The sequence below is a fragment of the Molothrus ater genome, chromosome Z, assembly GCF_012460135.2.
Source record: "Molothrus ater isolate BHLD 08-10-18 breed brown headed cowbird chromosome Z, BPBGC_Mater_1.1, whole genome shotgun sequence".
Classification (NCBI taxonomy): domain Eukaryota; kingdom Metazoa; phylum Chordata; class Aves; order Passeriformes; family Icteridae; genus Molothrus; species Molothrus ater.
The window spans coordinates 42,178,107-42,196,646 of record NC_050511.2 but is presented as its reverse complement, the minus strand read 5'-3'; positions in this window follow the sequence as shown (position 1 = coordinate 42,196,646).

Below are 18,540 nucleotides of genomic sequence, written 5' to 3'. Positions count from 1 at the left end.
CCAACCTGAACCTCGTCTGCTGCACCTCTTCACCAACTTGGCAAGCTAATGAGCAAAGAAAGATGCTTTTCCTCTTGTCTGACAGATGGACCCCATGAACCCCCGGTAGACCTGGTTTCTCAAGGTGAGTCACATGGAACCTGATATGTACAAGTTGCATGGGGAAAGATTTCATCTTTTATGGTGAGGAGAATAGTTAATTACTGGAAAACCACCTCCTCATGGATTATAGGAGATTTTCAAGATGTGGTGGCTGGATAATTTCATCTAGGCTTCCCTTCTCAGAAAAGGTTAACCTGATGATCTTTTGAGGCCACTTCCAGGTTGGCCTGTTCTGGGATTCTGTACTGTGACTGTAATTCTGATTGTGATTCCTGTTCTGTGACACTCAGAACAGGAAGTGGAAATAATTTTTCACACTTGGTCTAGTTAAAATTGGATTTTGATTGGAGCAAGCCTTTTGTTGATTACCAGTGTCACAGTAGATGTTGAGAGAGTGTATGAGCAAGACAGTAAGTACAAGTTAGGCTGATGACTGAGAGGATAAAAAAAAGTAATGGAACACCAGCACTTCCTGATAATCTGAGTGGTGACTTTGAATTCCTCTCATAATTTTTAGTGATTTGGACTCTTTCTGTTCTTTCACATGAGGCAAATAAATACCTGTTCCCAACAGGTAATTGATGTAAGGTCAAAGACTTCTTTTTTGTTGCTTTAACTTTGTCCAGAATTATATTTTTTAACAAACTAGCCTCAATTCTGTGTATCATGTTTGTACTGAGTTAAGATTTGCCTTAGTGTCAATAGTGAATTCGCATTCACTTTAGTTACAGGTCTAAACTGGCAACAATACTCCTTTACCTTTGTATGCAACCTCTGGGCTTGAAGCATGGGAGTATTTGAATCGCCTTTAAAGCAGCTGATAGTAAGGAGTACTCAGTGATAATGAAATTCCTATCTATGACAGTTCTGATCAAATATTTTTTTGGTGAAAGACTATAGGTCTATTTTTTTTCTCCAGCTTTAGATTTTCAAAGACAGGCTATATACAAAGAGTCACTACTAAACAGTAATCAGCATTTGCAAGAATAAATCTCCTGACTTCCTTGTGTGTAAAAGAACTTGGCACGATAATGTTACTAAAATTTGCTTATTAAAATTCTTTAATAAACACATTTTAAATACATAACCTGCTCAACTTTAAAAACTGCTTAACCTTGATTGCTATTTTGAGAATAAAAATTTTAAAATGTTTAAGGATTTTAAAATGTTAGAACTTTTAAACAGATTGCTTTCTTGTTTCTTTAAGCTTTTGCTATTTCCTTCATTTTTGTTTTTCAGTCATCTTCCTGCTTTTTTGCCTTCATTTTTCAGGATAGACACCAACTCTAAATGCATTGTTAGATGCTTGAAAATTACCCAAGTAGTGAGTGTTTGCTTTAATATGATTGTACAAATTAATTTGATTTATTTGATGATTCTGATGAAAATATAGTGACCTGTTTCCATGGTGCTGGTGAATGCTAAGTGTAAGTCGAAGTCTGTGGAAGCAAATACTCAAGGTGTCAATGATCACCTCTAGGTACAGAATATTTTAATATTTTTCCCATTTTGAAAACATCGAGTTTAAATGTGGGAAGAATATCACAACTGCATTGTCAGTTATGCTGGAATCACAGGTCAAAAATGTAAACATTTTTTGAGTACTGTGAGGTGAATATGGTGGAAGATGGTGTTTTTTACTAAGGTGGAATTTGGTAGTATTTGAGGAGCCTTCAATTTGAATACAAGGCACAAGTGCTCATTAGATGCTGGTTAAGAGAGTAGTAAGTTGACTGCAAGGCGCTGCAGTAGAGCTGCAGCAGATTTTGTCTGCAGAATTGCAATTCTATCTGCAGTTCTTTCTCCAGAATTGTTGCTCACCCGTTGTTGGTCCCTTCAAAGTCTAGGAGGTAACAATGTACATTGTAGAATGGCGAGCTTGTACTGCAAATTGTCACATAATCAGAAGCTGTTTGCAGGATAAAATAGTGTCTTACCTTACAGCAAAATTAGATGCAGCTGCATCACAAAGAAACCAGCAAATTAGTGAAGTTATATATATGTTTTGCAACCTGGGGGAAGAATTTGGTGTATGATATCAAGGGGAATTAAGCATTCATATATCTTTCTATAAATACATTTTCTATGCTGGGCTGATAAAAGAGACCACAGAATCCAAATACCCTGAGTTGGACGATACCCACAAAGATCACCTAAGTCCAACTCCTTGACCTGTACAGGACAGCCCCAAGAATTACACCATATGTCTTAGAGCATTGCCCAAATATTTTTTGAGCTCTGGTCAGGCTGGTGCTGTGGCCACTTCATTTTGAATCCTGTTCACCAGCCACCATCTCAGGGAAGAACTTTTTCTTAATACCTAGCCTAAACCTCCCCTGACACAATTTCAGGCCATTCAGGTTCTGTCACCGGTCACCACAGAGAAGAGATCAGTGCCTTCCCCAGCTCTTCCACTTACAAGTCTCCTCTCAGCCTCCCCTTCTCCAGGCTGAACAGACCAAGGGACTCAGCTGCTCTTTGTATGGCTTCTGCTCTAGATTCTTCACCTTCTCCATTACTCTCCTGTGGACACTCTTTAACAGCTTTGTATTCTTTTTATATTATGACACCCAAAACTGCCCCCAGCACTCGAGGCTGAGCAGAGCAGGACAATCCCCTCCCTTGCCCAGCTGGTGATGCTGTGCCTGATGCCCCACAGGACACAACTGGCCCTCCTGGCTGCAAGTTGACTTACATTCAACTTGCCCCTAACAAGTACCCCTAGGTGCCTTTCTGTGGCACTCCTTTCCAGCATCCTGTTCTCCAGTTTGTATATCAAGGGTTGACCTCTCCCTGGAGCAGAATCCAGGACCTTTCCTTATTAAATGCCGTACAGTTGATGATTGCTCAGTCCTCTGATTTGTCAAGGTCTCTGCAGGATCTCTCTGCCTTCGTGGGAGTTGGCAGCTCCTCCCACTGACAGACTTAGTGTACCTTTGAATCCTGAATGCAAGCTGTTCATGGAAATATTGAAGAGAGCTGGGCCTAAGGTGGAACCTTGAGAAATCCCAGAATTGACCAGTCATCAGCCTGGTGTAATCCCACAAAATCCGTTGAAAACAGCTAGACAAAAAACCTCTCCATAACCTCCTAACAGTTTTGACCAGAGATAAAAGCTGGTATCAAATGGCAGGGCTTGAACAAGTTTTGACCACTTCAAGCCTTAAAATGGAAAAACCCTAAAAGTTCAGCGCATGTGTACTGCTTTAGCCAAAGAGATTCTTTTTGCAGCCATCAGGGCAGAAGAAATATTTAGTGACCTAACTCATGGATGAAGGAGTTTTTGTTGCAACAGGTGATAAAATAGCAGCAAAGCACTTACCTTTGGTGTAGTTTACTGTGGAACTGTTCTTGAGCAGCATGAAATTTGCACAATGCCCAAGCTATTTAATATTTTAATATCTTACTTGGTGACTGAAGGGACCAAATGACACAGCCCTTTACTTTCAGTGAAGTAAAGAGTAGTGTCAGAAGAATCTTAGACTGCTAGTACACAGTGTTGTGTGTTTGTCTATCACCTCTTAAAGGGAGTATGGATGGATATAGATGGATTTGAGGAGACAACTGGAAGAAGAGGACATAATGTACCCATGAGAACAGGCTACGTGAATTCACACAGAAGTACTTAAATTAACAAGCTTGGTTTTTTGGCTGCTGAATGATTATGTTGATGGTGTTTCCCATTGGTTCACACTCAAATGTCTAAGCAATATACTCAGCTGCTAGTATAGATATTTTGGTCAGTTGAATTTACTCATTTTTATAAGTCCTGCCTCTACTTGAAATGTCTCAGCTACATAGAGGTGACTGGCATGGAAATATATATATTATTACTTTGAGGTGGCAATTGTTATCGTCCCTAAAGCTTAGCCTATTAGGAAGAGTGCTCTGCAGCAGAAAGAGTATCTTTTTTGTGTTAAAGGAAAATATTCCACTGCTTGTGTTAAGTAAAAATAAATAGAAATGCACATTCATTTTCTTTGTGATATGAGAGAGAAAATATACCTTTTTCCCCTCTTACTGCATCTCAAGTTTTTTTTATACCAGCAAAGATTTATCATGTGAATGACACCCCATGCAAATATATGTTTATATTACATTGAAGCAAATGCAGTTAAACACCTGCAACTGCTTTTTTTCAAAAGATATATGTGTATTTTGTTTATGGATCTGCAAAAAGAAGCACATAGTCTTGTGTATTATCAACAGATGAAATTTGTGATATTTAATTTGTGACATTGAACCTACATCAGGGATGTAGGTTTGCCAGAGAAGTCCTTATCGAGTGATTACATTGATCTAGCAGGCTGTCAGTTCAGTCATATAAGGGAAGAGAAATTTTAAACCTTGTAATGAGATCACATGTTATTTTCTTTGTATTTACAATCAGTTAAAATAATAGGTACTGTGTTTCAATTTTGAAAATATACATGTCTATTTAATATTAGCTTTAATTTTGTGCTAAAGCTTATTTTAAAGTATTAATATAGACAAAGTTTATCATTAGCATGGGAGAATCTTTAAAACAGAATATAAGGGAATATTTTAACATTCTGAAAGGGTTTGACTTTATTGGTTTTTTATGTGTAAGTATGTGATATTTGATAAATGAAATAATTTTACTCATGCTTGTATCATTATCTTTAAAATTTAGATCGTGGATGGGTTTCTGTCTAGCACAGGGGTACTGCTATCCAGAGTTTGTGAAGAGTCATACGATTCTTTGTGGCAGAACTTCATGAAACTAGTAATTTGCAGAATGCTTTTTAATTAGACAGAAATATTTTGCTCATTTTCGGTCATAGCCAAGTAAATACTCTGGCACCAGTTCTATGGAGAGCAACTGAATTAGGAGGTATGCCAGGCAAGTTTGCTGCACTGTGTAATAATTCTGAGTATGTAGAATCCCTGCTTCGTAGAAGGGACAGTATTGGTTTCCAGTGAAGCCCCAGTTTCATTGGTTTTGTGCATTTATTACTGCTGATACTCAGCCCATAAGGGAGGTAAACAGATGATCTCATTGTGTGCCTAATTACTATGTTTGATCTGTCTGTACACCCTTTAGGTAAACCACATACAAACTTAACACTGTAGGATTAGAGCATTTTTTAGTACTCTAATCTATAAACCATAGCTAAGACTAATTGTGCTGAGCACTGATGTTGCATTTTACCATCAGAGTACAAGTGTGTCTAATTCTGACTGGGAGGTGTGAGTCCTCTTGGCCAACTGAACAATGCTGAATCTCTCAAAGTTTATCCAGCCTACTTGTTTCCTTTTCCTTGGGTCTTGGTCCTTTATAATTATCATCCTGAGTTAGAATAGCTTTTCACTCCTGTAAACAAGACAAGACTTACTTTTATGACATTTATCAAAAGATCCTGAGAAACTTGAAGGATAGGAACAAAATGGTGTTGAATATCTTCTGCAGTCCTGTTGTTATTAACTACTGCAGTGGTTGGCTTGAAAACTGTAGTATGGGAGGCAACTGCAGTATAACAGCTAGATCAAGAAAGCAATTCTTTTACCCTCAGGCAGGTGGTTGTGTCTTTGACCCAATATAGCTTCTTTAATCATTGGGCTACACAACAGATCTGAGAAGGCTCCAGATGGAGACTGAACCTACGACCCCCTGACATAAAAACATCTATGATACCAATTACACCATCTGTTGGTCATAAAACCACATTCTCTATCTTTTCTTGGCTCTTGTGTCATACAAAAGCTGAAGGGTGATATTTGGAGCTGTTGGAGTTTATCCATGCAATTTAATGCAGAACACATTTTTTCACAGAGAGGGAGAACAAAGCACAATAGCACTAAAGTTCAATTTACATTCTCAGTCAGTGAAAACAAAAATGAAAATAAAAAACAGTTGTCTGAGTCATTATTTATACCCAAACTATGGCTTCAATTGTAGTATTTTCACAGTTCTTGTGATTTTAAAAAACCTAAAGAATAACTTCTACCACCATTGTCCCAGCTCCTGAGGGCCCTGATTTGAAACAAGATCTGTAATTGTAAATAGGAAATTATGGCAGGACTGAGGAATATGCAGATCACACTATTAGCCATATACATATAATACATAATATACATATTACATATAATAATATGTAATTTATAATACATATAAAAATACATATACACATAATACACATAATAATGTGTATTATCTGAGTGTGGAGTACTGGAAAGTGGGAAATTTAACCAGTACCCACATACCACTTCACATACCCTCAGAATCCCACTGGATGTAAGCCCTCTCTGAACTTTATGCTCTGGCTCATCAAACTGTTATTCTGAAATACTTTTGAGACTTTGAAATGGCATCTCAAATTTTTTCCTTTTATCGGTATAATAGTTAGCTCTAGGTGATTTATTGTAGCCATCAGAATAAGAAGTGAGGTACTGAAATACAAGGTGTCATGTATTAGGGATAAAACTGATGTCATAGGTCCATCAAAGCAAGGAAATGAGAGGAAGTTTGTTACTGGTGCAAAATGGGTAACTGTGATGAGGTAGGATTAACATCTTTAGAAAGAACAGAAAGCTAAGGCCAGAAATACATGGCCTATGCATTCTGCTACCATGTCTGACAGATGGTTCTGTGCTTTGTGGTCAGTGAAGTCCCTACAACATTGCTCTTTAAGAAACTTTGTACTCTAATACCGTCATTTATCGGTCTAACACAAAAATAAATGTTTGCTATATTACACCAGTAGTCTAGCTACACAGTAGGCAAGGAAAATAATTCTTAAAAGAAAACCTGAAATCCCCACACCTGGCCAGTCCTTTTATGTTGTGGAAGCTGGCTTCTGATGATGAGAATGAAGCAGTGAATAAAGCAGTTGACTTTACTGTTACTACATTGTTGCTTTCTTATTATTGCACCATCATTACTTTTTAATAAACCATTACTTTTTCTTTAAGAAATAATAAATAATCCATACAAATGGAAGGGAAGGAGTTGAGAACTGGAACTAACAAGGTTCTGTAGAATCTTTGCCATAGGTTAAGCTGACAAAAATATTTGAGTTTTCTATTTGGAGGTATTCTTTTTGTGGACATCTCCATAGGGATATATCACATCTTGGCAAATAGAATTGGCTGTGTTGAAGCCAAAAGGAAGAGGTGAAAAAGTGACAAAAGCACAATTCAGATGTACTTTTCTTCTGCCATCAGAATAATTGGGCATCCTGTCATCAGAACCTTTATCCTTGGTTAGTATTAACATGTCCCTTAAAAGTTATTTTCATGATTTGTGATAGAATCCATACTTGATGGTGACATGTAATGATATGAAATAAAAATAATGATGATTGTCATTAGTTCAGACTCAACTTCATTGCATTCATCTTCATAAACAAACTTTGATTCTTCACTGTTTGTTTACATCAGTGAAAAACACTTTTCTGGTGTTTTACTGTTGGAATTTAGCATTTCAATGTGGTCACAGAGTGATTTTGTATTTTTTTATATATATATTAACAATAAGACCGATCTTGCTGTTTTTATAAAAATTATCTTGGAAAGGATCTCAAGAGGCCCTGTAATCTGTTTTGAAGCTGAATCAAGTACATTGTCAGTAAAGTCATCTGATACTAAAATACTTCTGCTGAACATAGTTAATTAAACAATAATCATACTGGATCCAGGTCTATCTGCCTAGGAGGTTATCAGTTTGCTGATACTACAGCAGACTAAGGAACACCTGTAAGAAAGATGACTTTAACGTCATCTTAAGAATACCCTTTCTGCTTCCTAAAATAATAATCTTTAATAATCTCAATCTTAAATCTTTAATAATCTTAAATATACAAAACAACATTTTTTATTAGTCAAATCCTGCAGTGCTGGTCTCATTTCCTTTAATTAATATCGCTATAAATAATGCAAAATATGTTTTACTATCTCAAATACCCTTCTTGGAGTTTTGTGTGTAGATGAAAACCAGTCTTCTGAATCACAGATTGAATGTCAAAGTAGTATGCATTTTAATATCCTGATCAGAGATGCAGGGTTTTTTTCTATTATTGTCACAATTTCTCTAAAATGTTGATCAATGTTCCCATGAATTCTTCATCTCTAAAAAGTTGTTAACACAGCTTCTTTAATTTTGTCTTGTATATAGTCATGTTTTCATAAGAGTTTGAAAACCTCTCGACCAATAAGTATAAAATATTTATTATGACACAGATATCTATTTTCAAGTCCTGTGTCAGCTGTGTAATTTATAGTACAACTTTAGATCTCTTTTGGAAAGAACTGTTTTATCTGAACTCCTTCATAACTTCTGACAGACCTGTCTAAATATCAAATTAGAGCAACATTAATAGTAAATCTTTAAATAAATTTAAATATTGCAGATTGTGGTGGTTATGCTTATGAGTGTATGTATTTTAGAGACAAGAATTTCTCATAAGGTTTAAGAAGACCAAATAAAGGTAGATGGAATAAAGATGTTAGAATGACGTTGTGTGAATGTCAATGTAAATATAGATTTGACAGTGGAAAATACTGAAAAATGACCCGATAAACAGATATATGTTGGAAACTATTTTGCTAATTGGCTGTGCATTTTTCTCTAAGTTTAGTGCTGTCAGATTGCACCAAGTATTCCTATATATGGTAGTTGTAAAAAATGTAATGTAAACTGCAGTATTTAATCACTTTGTTGGAAGGTACGCATGTTTTTGTTTATATGAATTTGGTTGTATTACTTTTGTTAGGCGTGTCTGATTAAAATTTGCTAAGAAGGTTGTAGAATAGTTCCCATGTGGATACTAAGTTTCTTTTTATAACATTTCAGATTTTATTGTTTCCATAAGTTTTCAACTTTATTCAAACCTTTGTTTCAAGTCTTCCCAACAAATTTTAGTTATGATTGTTCAAATCTTCTTTGTAATATATTGCATCAGATTTTAAAGCAAATGCTGACAGCAGCAGTATTTATGCCCTGCATACCAAGCAGATATCACATGGTTTGAATAACGGGCACCCCTGCTGAGTGTGGATGAAATCAAAATCTTTCATAGTCATGTAAAATGCCCTGATAGAAATCTCTTTTTAAATGGGCCTTCTTATTTAAAGATTAATTCTTTTATCTTGACACTGATGCATGTATGCGATTCCCACAAATGCTAATGAAACCTGAAAAAGTTGTAGGCTTCAAGTAATCCCAGAAGTCACCCCAACCTTATATATCACAAAATAAACAAAATAAACTCTATGGAGTTTATTGTAGGTAATAGGAAGGCTAACTTTAAAGCCTTAAACATCACACTTCTTTGGCTGTTATCAATGCTAAAGACAGGAGTTTTTTTTGTTAGGTTTTGTTCCAGAATTCTTAACACCAGTTGCTTCTTTTGTTTTATTTAAAATATTGAAGTTGTAACTAAAAGTAAACAGAAAAAGTTAAATTTCAAGGAGTAGGAATAACTCAGCCATATTGTAGATGAGGAAAATATTTGTGTTCCAGCTATTTTTTAATGGGAATTTTATTGGCTGGGAATACAATAACAGAATTTTATAAATTTCCAAATGTAAACAGAAACTGGTTGTAGAACGAATGTGTGCAGAGCTCTGTTTTAAGTTATCTTCTCCTTACTGCACTGTTAATGCTGTCTTCTTCCTTTTGATTTAATGGCATTGTTTCCCAAGAATTTAAACAAAAAGGGAAAAAATGTGGGTTTAGGATACTGGTGGTTAGTTGCATTAGAAGGTATTGCAAGATTCTTTATTTCAATAATATACACATCAGTATAAAACCATGTCTCTGATACATCATTAATAAATACCCAGTGTATGGTCTGTGTGTTCTAGGACACATTCATCAATGAGGTTAATACCCGAGGAAAGCTGTCAGTTTCATACCCATCTCCACCGGCTGCAGTTTTGCTAAAAATACTGAAGCTACACACACATACACACATTTTACAGTGGAAAAAAAATATTTCTCATTATTCCTTCCACCAGATATATTTATTTAGTTGTTTTTATTTCAATTGCCATGTGTGGCTCAGAAGCCCTCTGCTCCATTGAGGTTCTTTTCAGTATGAGCAACCCTGTAACTCACAAAAGAACAAAATCTTCCACTTCCTCTCCTACCCTTTCAAAAGTGTATATATGTATATGCTGTCTCTCCCTACTTCCTGTTGAATTAAAAGCTGTGCAAGGGTAGAAATGAAGAGGTTAAATAGATCACCTTCATATGTTTTATGTTACGTACTAGAGCAAACTTTCTGCCAAATCAGTCTACGCCTTCTTGCCTGATTTAGCTGCTATTAAATACCAAGTACTTCAGAACAAGCCACACAGAGAACTAATATTACCCTCCACTGTCTTTTGCTTTTCCTGTTATCCACAACTTGCAGACAACAGAAAAAGTGCTGTTCAGATTCTTCACATTTATTTTTGACATTCTCAGAGGGCTTCAGTTCACAGTTGGAAATGAGCTGTCCTGTTTCTCCACTTGGTATTTTTCTTAGTGGGGTTGATTCCCACACTGCTTGGTAGTTGCTGAGAACCTGACAGAAGACAGTGGTGCACAGGCTCTAATTTTTGCTGGGCCAGCATTGCCTAATGTTAGTTGTTGCACAAGGCAGAGACTGGCACATGCTGGGGACTTTTAGATGAACTCCTCTACACAAAAATTACAGTGGTATCTCAGAAATATCATCAAGTCTATGCAATAGCTCAGAGCATCTGAGTCTAATTTAACTGTGCTATTTAATATAATTACAGATTTGTTGCAAGAAGTTGGCTGCTGCTCCTATGGTTGGTTGGGAAAGAAAGATATTAAGTGTTCATTTGAGAGGCTTTCTGATAAGCCAGATACACATTTGTGTAGCACAGCTGCTGATGTAGGGCAAGTAAGATAAGCCTCTATCAAAATCTATGATGTAGGAATTTCTGAACAACATAGAAACTCAACTAAGTTTTCTCTCCTTCTTGATCTTGGTCAAATTACGGCTGTTGGAGACAACAGTAGTGAGTGAACTGATAATCCATCCTTCCCTGTTTGCTTAAAGTGGGGATGTTGACTGATGCCAGATGAGAGGTACTGATCCCTGTAAGCGGAGCCTCAGATTAGGCAGAAATTCAGTTTCATAAGTGGGACTTGGACCCCAAAATGTATTCTCACAAGTCCTGAAGTGAAATAGAACATGGTGTCATCAAAGTATCAGACCAGCTACAAAACTATTGATTCCCTAATAAAAGGTGAAAAACTTACCGAAATCTCTTTTCCTTTGCCTCTTGTATATGGACATAAGGCCTTTGCACTCAGGAGAGATCTGCCCTTAGGTTGAGGCAATTGCCTATCTCCCTTGGTAAGTCAGACTGAGTTTGCAATTAAATGTAAGACAAAACATGAATCATTTTTCTAACTATGACTTGTTGTGTCTTTTTTGTGAATGAAGGATACAGAATGTAAAAGGGATGATGATAATATCATGAAGGAAAAATATATTTAGATGAAGTTTCTCTGCTTTTACTCAGAAGAGATGGGACAATTAGATATTAAAAATTCATTTCAAGGAAAACAAAGCAGTTCTAAAAGTAGGCCAGAAAAGGAACAAACTCCTTTTTGCAGTTGTTTAGCAACTAACTATTCTGATTGCTCCAATGCCAGTAAAAGGAATGAGAAGAGGTAGAGAGCCTCTTTAAGTAAACAGAAATACCTCACTTTACTGTTTTGTTTTGATGGATTTTTTCTTGTAAAGTCTTATATATTTATGGGATTGCTGCGCAGACAAAAAAGAAAGAAAAAATACTATATAGAAGGTAGTAACACTGCAAAATCAAACTGATTTGAGAGAAAATTAAGACACAATTAAACCTTGCAATTAGATATAGTGAAAAAAGTGAATTTTAAAATAATTTTACTTGTTAGCACTATATATGCTTTTAATAGAAGTGAACCTCCATGATTCATGTTGGAGCTGGGAATGCAATGTTTGGTTTTGTTCCAGGTGATTGGCTTTACAAATCTCTCTGAGGAGAAAAGTTGTCTTTAAAATGTTTTAAAAGTACAATCCAATATAATCACATATGCTTTAGTGTACTTCAGTGCAAAGTCTTTATTGTCTATATTATTAACTAGTTGTGTGTGTGTGACGTAGTTTTATTCAAACTTGTAAATCTATTTGAGTCCAAGCCACTCAATATGTTCCTATTCTTTAGGCATAATGTTCTGTGAACACTGTAGAATACATTATTAGCATGTGGTATCCCAAATATTTTAATATTCATCAATATACTGAATGTTCTTTCCACATGTTTTGGAGTTCATACTGTCAGTAAAAGAAGGGAAAATGTTGCAGACTGTCTTCGTCAGAATAGCTGGCCAAATAGAAAAACCTGGGCAATGTGTACTGAGAGCCAGCAGCACTCACCTGCTCTGTGCCACAGAACACAGCAGCACAGAAGGGATTGTAGCTGTATTCATGTTCCTGTTCCTGTTTGAGTGCTGTCTTTAAAGTTCTTTCTGTGGCTGCTCTTGCTCCCTTTATGTGTGCATACAGTATGTATCCCCAAGTCTGGGGGAGAAGAGGGAAGGTCTTTGTTTTACCATATGGCTGATCCCTACTGCAGTATTGTAGTGTGTTTAGCTTGCCCCTGCTAGACTGTTTGTTGTCTATTTGGGGGCCTTTTCGGACTCCAAAGGCAGAGGAGTTGCAAGAAACTTCATGTCTGTAATATAAGAAAAAATAAATTGCGATGACAAAAATAAACTGCTTCTGGTTTCCTTACAAATTTTACCTCTTTCTCAAGTATATCCATCTGTCTGTGGGCCTGAACCTCCATGTTCCAATCCTGAAGATTTCCTGTTCCCTAGCTAAGACTACCTTTAAAAAGTAAAACAATAACAAAAACCCCAAAAAACATAATGAAAAAAACCTTGAAAAAACCCACAAACAAACAAACAAACAAACAAAACCCACAGAAAAAAAACCCAAAACCCAAAAAACCCCACCAAAACCAAACAACAAAATGCCCCCAAAACCAGACCACACTGAATTAAAAAAAAAAAAAAGTCCTCATCTTTTATTATTTTCTCTCTCCCAACTTCCCCCATAACTGTCCTTTAGAAACTGACAGGCACATCCAGGCTCTCCAAAGAACATTCTCCGTAGTCAATACCCCTTGGATGCTGACTTAAATTCTTGGTTCAGTTCAGGTTTTTGACACCTTCACATCTGTCTGGATGATTTTTCAAAAAAGAATAATATAAGCTTTGTAATGACTTGCAAACATCTGATGCATTTTTAAATTGAACTCTATTTTTATCCTACAGGGTGTATAAATCTTTGGTGTAGGATCCACTGACGTGGTTGTGTCTGTCTCACTGACATAATGGTGTATTTTTGCTCTTGCCTTATAAACTGCAGCACTTAGCATTTTATCCCAGTACTGTGGGCTTGGGTGGTATATTTATAGTTCTTTATGAACTCTGGAAGTAACTAAGGGTGTCAAGGATGAATAGTCAGCCTTTTTTTACTTTGCAGTCAGTCAAATGTCTGATGGTTGGTGCTCCAGTCTGACAGCCAGGACTTGCCTTGGAGTTTACATAAGTTAAATAGCTACAATTTTAATTGTTCCCATGCTATTTACAACACTGTAGCATGCTAGTGACATGGGATGGCTGACATAAACGACTGAAATAAATACACATAAGTAATTCAGTACAACTAACAAGATGATAATGAAAACTGCATGATAAAAGAACCCCGGTTTTATTTTTTTGAGCATGAGACTAAATGCCAAGATCACCTTTTACTGTAATCATAACAATTTCAAGGAGTACTCGAATCCTAAATTAAATCAAATCAGACACTCATGTTCTTGTTTAATTTATATAATGAAAACCTAAGTCTCAGTCCCTATTCAGACTTTTATCTTCAATAAGTTATTCTATAATTGTTTCACATGTCGGAATAACGGATACAGAAGAGAGATGCAGCTTTTTCCCCCTTTCAGTTTTTATGACTAGAGAGATTTGAGGGTGCATGAGTCTGAAGACACTGCAGGTTGCTCAAACCATTGGGTGAGTGTGATTTTACAAGTTAGGGCAATTGGCTCTGTTTTTGGGAGTGTTGTCTGCATCCTGACTTATGAATCAAATGAAACACTTTGTTTATTGTTTCCTGTGGTTCTAGGCATGAGAAATATCCTTGGTGATCTTCCTTGAATAAGAGTGTTGATGGTATGAATGCTTGCAGATTTGTTTATTCTGGTGTGTTGGCTCCTGTAGCAGTACTATTTGACAGGTTTGTGTATGTTGACCTGGAAACAAAAGCAAAGACATAGTTCCTAAGAAATGGGTGAAATACCTTTCTCCTGGTAGAAATGGGTTTTACCTTCTGGAGGTAAAAATAATTCCTTCAAATTTTTTATTCTTACCCTTTTAGTACACACACACACACACACATAAATCTCTCAAAATCATGTATATTTAAAGCATGAGAAGCAATGGTCTAAAAATGTGGATCAAAACCTGATTTTTTTGGAGGAAAAGATTTTCTAATGAGTGTTTTTAAATTGTGGGTTTTTTTAATATTTACAGTAATTTTGTTTTATTTAATATTTGAAATATTTAATTATTTTAACCTATTTAATAGGTTTGGTTCATTAAAAAAAACAACAAAACAACAAACCACAGAAATAGGCAGGTAGACTCTAAACATGCAATTCTTTATTTGAATAGCTGCTCCAAACTATTTTCTTTTTGTTTCAATAACTGTAACATTTGTTAGGTGACCAACAGTCTCATCGAATTCCTACATTATGCTCAGTGTCTGAACAATCCAGCTGGGCTTTCTCTTGTGCCTTCCCACTTCCATCCAGAACTCTCCAGTTTGTTTGCATACAATGACAGACTCCAGTAAGTGGAGTAGAAGAGTCATTCACCAAGTCATTCCGTGAGGATCTAGATGTCAAGAAAGGTTAAGAACCCAGCTCTCCATAGGTTGGACCGGTATTTGCTGGGCTGACACATAATACTGAGCACAATCACCTCAGTTCTCTTCCAAAATATGCTCTTCAGAAAACAGTGAGCAAAATTGTGTGTGTGGTCAGAATCAGGCACAGTTAGCCAAGAATCTCAAGTGCTGTAGCAGAAAAGTTTCTGGATCTCTGTGGAAGTGATCATTCGATTGCTGTGGCTGGGGCAGTTCTGAACATGTATAACTGATCACACAAGGAATGTTTACACCTAACAGGATTCAGCTAAGAATGAATATTCAAGACTAAACAGGTGCATTTTTGCATTACAAATTTGGACTTTAGTGTCTGAATCCTGTGTTTTATGCCAAAATCCTTTTTTCAGTTTTGGCCAATCTATGTAATGTAGTTTAATATTGGAGAATAAAGCCCAAGAGCTGATCCTGAAAATGTGAAACATGCAGGCAATGTTTTCTGTGCTGCTTTCATCATAAGAATAAAAGGATCCAGTGAGGAATTAATTTTTTTGCTAAAGATAGTGTACCAATTAAAGTTTATCTAAGCTTGCAGGATGACTACAGACACACTGAGACCTTCAAGTTGGAACCACATTTAATCTTACACTTTCTTTAAAGTCACTTTTGTTATATCTATTATGAAAGCCGACAAAAATGGCATAGGGTATCCACCTAAATTCTGTCAGGGATTCCCCAGGAAGGTCGTGCTGAATTCCAGCTTTGCTCATTGCTTTTAACTGCTCCTATCAGGCACATACCATATGGTCATGCAAACAAATACGTGCACAGCTTTTTTTTTTTCTCAGCTAGTGACAAAACAGTTTGAGGCCATATGCTGCACAACACATGTGATCTCTCTAATGGCTTATGTGAATTGGGGGAACCAGCTCAGAACGTGCAGTTGTTCCACATGTCTGTCTTTGCTGTACATGTTTTTCTACAATACAGAGTGAGAATTTGTGCTGTGGTTTCTTCACTGTAGTGACTTTACTTGCAATGTGAAATATGAATAGCAGTTTTTGTGGTTAGTGACAAAATAATTTGTGGGACTGAAGATGACTTAAATTCTCAGTAGCTAACTTGGCCAAGTCATTAAACGTTCATGAAACAACCAGTTTCCCCTCCCATGTCAGAAAAATTATTCACAACCAAAGTTTCTATCACATGCTAATTTATTCCCAAATGCAAAAATTGGGTCTATATCCTATCTCTATCCTAGTTATTTTGTGAGATCTTTCAGACCCTAAGAGAAAAAAATCAAAATATTATTTATTGTAATGATTATGCAAAATGTAGACAAATTTATGCAGACACTTTTATTTCCTATTAGGCTGGAAGGCAAGTAACACAGATGTACAATCATAAATTTCAGAGGAATAGAGAGTTTGAATTTGTACTTTACGCAAGTAATTGTTGCAGTTTTTTAACCACCTAAACTTTGTTTTAAAAGTCCTAGCACTGTCTCTGCTTTAGTTTCTTGGGGACACTTCTTCACATTGATTTTATTTATCAATGTGCAACCAAATTTTTTGTTGATGCAGAGCTAAGAGGTGTTTTTAGTAAAGGAAGGTGCAAGAAGGAACTGATCTTGATGAATTGAACTACAAAAAAAGGGGGTGGGGTGGATTAATGAGGTCAGGATTTTGATGCAGGTCTCTGCTGTTAGTTATACACTGGAAATTATAAAGAAAGAGGGAAGTAGATTTTCTAACACATCATAGTATACCTATAACTGGCCAGGTGCTGTAAATCACTGGTATGCATCAATCATTTCACCACAGAAAGGAAATTAAAAGTGCTCTAGTAGAAAAAGCATCTCCAGCACTGTGTCGACCTCAAGCCACTCATCATCAGAAAAATTAAATCAGACTCCCAAAATTTTGTAGGAGTGAGGGGATATTCAGTGTGGCAGGAAAAAGGATTTGGGTGATCAGGGAACACATAACTGATCATTTCAAAGGAAATTAAAAGATTTAGGTTTTCTTAGTGTAACAACATAAAGGTTGAGGCGTGAATCTGTCATTTTATGTCATAGAGAGGGGAAGTGGGAAGGGTAGTAATGGCACAAGAGAGAAAGAATATAAACTTATCTGAATATATATACTCTGGAATCAAAGAAGCAAAGTCTGGAGCAGCCTTTAACCCAAGGAATGGAGTTTATAAAAAGGATCATCACTACTTTTCCTTTAGGTTTCATAAGTTTATGAAAGGGATTTTAAAATGTGTTGTTGTGATGGCAAGGGGCTGAATCAGTCAGTCCCTACATTCCTGCCAAAGAGGGATCAAGACCTCCCTTTGTCATTCTTAGGTGCCAGAAGAATTTTCAAGATGGAACTGAAAACTTGAGAGGAAAGAAGCTGAGTGCAAAAGAAGAAAGAAAGAATATGTTGTAAAGTTTGCCTTTGTTTGCATTAAGAAGTAAATTTAATGGAAAATTAATTTCACTAAAATTATTGTGAATTTAGAGCTTGATTTGGAGAAGAACTTAAAGGGATTTATATGTATTCAGCATTACTCAGCATCAGATCTTTACAAATTAAATCTAAAACAATAGAAATGTATTTGCAGTGAAGACATCTAATTAAATATGCTGTTAAATTATAACTTTAAAAACGCAGAAATTAATTGGCTGAACTGTATCCTTGGAACTTATATGAGGCAGTTAAAAGAAGCCTGTTGACAGTTCTGCATTATCTTTGAACTGCAGACGCAAACCAGGACAACTCCTTCTTCCCTCCTTCCCCCATCACTAAAACACCAGCTCGAAAAGCTTACTTAAATTATGCTCAGAATGCTCTTACTTCTGGTAGTAAATAACTTGGAGACATTTTGAAACTTTTTGAAAATATTTGGAGATATTTTGAAACTTTTTGAAACTATTTTGAAACTATTTTGAAACTATTTTGAAACTGTCAGCAGAATCTTTTCTGCCTGCTGAAGACAGAAAGCAAACTTTACTTTTTACACCCCATCATGAGAGAACCAGTAGAGCACAAAGAAGATCCCAGCCGCACTGGTTCTTGCTTCTCCGAGTACGTGCGGCGGGGCTGACGCCCCTGGGCGCTTTGGGGGCAGGAGAAACTGTGTTCAATCCACTGTTTCTAATGCTGCAGGGGTGCAAAAACTCTTCACTTGTGCAGCGAGGAGGAAGAATGCAAAGGAGAAAAGCCGTAGTGGTTTTGGCCGATGTGCCTTTCGCCCTCTCCTTTTTGTTTTACGGGGGATTTTTGTGAGGAAAGTTGCAGGCTCCTGAGGCTTCTGGGAGCAGGACTCGCCTTTCAGAGGGGGCCCAACTCCTGCTGGCTCCTGGTGACCGTCGAGTGCGGAGGGAAAAGTGTGCGCGGACTCGCCCGGGGCCGGGGCCGGGGCCGAGGCTGCCCCCGGCAGAGGGTGCCGGAGCGATGGGACTGTCCCTGTCCCGTCCGCCCCCCGGCGCCGCTCCCCTCCCCTGTGTCGAGTCCCGGGTGACGTTCGG